This window comes from Bison bison, unplaced genomic scaffold, assembly GCF_000754665.1.
Source record: "Bison bison bison isolate TAMUID 2011002044 unplaced genomic scaffold, Bison_UMD1.0 scf7180017864530, whole genome shotgun sequence".
NCBI classification, from domain to species: domain Eukaryota; kingdom Metazoa; phylum Chordata; class Mammalia; order Artiodactyla; family Bovidae; genus Bison; species Bison bison.
Window position 1 is genome coordinate 2,380,747 of NW_011495080.1, and position 976 is coordinate 2,381,722.

Genomic DNA, 976 nt, shown 5'->3' on the forward strand with positions numbered 1-976 from the left:
CATAGATTTTCTTCCAAGGTGCAAGCATGTTTTAATTTCATGGCTGCAGTCACCATCTGCAGTGATTTTGGAGTCCAAGAAAATAAAGTCTGCCCTTGTTTCCATTGTTTCCCCATCTATTTGCCATGAAGTGATGGGACCAGATGCCATGTTTGTTTTCTGAATGTTAAGTTTTAAGCCAGCTTTTCCACTCTCCTCTTTCACTTTCATCAAGAGGCTCTTTAATTCCTCTTTGATCTCTGCAATAAGGTGGTGTCATCTGCATAACTGAGGTTATTGATATTTCTCCCGACAATCTTGATTCCAGCTTTTGCTTTATCCAGTCTGGCATTTCGCATCATGTGCTCTGCATATATGTTAAGTAAGCAGGGTGACAACATACAGCCTTGATGTACTCCTTTCCCAATTTGGAACTAGTCCGTTTTTCCATGTCCAGTTCTAACTGCTGCTTCTTGACCTGCATACCGGTTTCTCAGGAGGAAGGTAAGGTGGTCTGATATTTCTGTCTCTTTAAGAATTTTCCAGTTTGTTGTGATCCACACAGTCAAAGGCTTTAGCATAGTCAGTGAAGCAGAAGTAAATGTTTTTCTGGGTTTTTCTTGCTTTTTCTGTGATCCAGTGGATGTTGGCAATTTGATTTCTTGTTCCTCTGTCTTTTCTAAATCCAGCTTGTGTATCTGGAAGTTCACGGTTCACATACTGTTGTTGAAACCTGGCATAGAGAATTTTGAGCATTACTTTGCCAGCATGTGAAATGAGTGCAATTGTGCAGTAGTTTGAACATTCTTTGGTTTGCCCTTCTTTGGGATTGGAATGAAAACTGACCTTTTTCAGTCCTGTGGCCACTGCTGAGTTTTCCAAATATTGGCATATTGAGTGCTGCACTTTCACAGTTTCATCTTTTAGGATTTGAAATAGCTCAGCTGGAATTCCTTCACCTCCACTAGCTTTGTTCATAGTGATGCTTCCTAAGGCC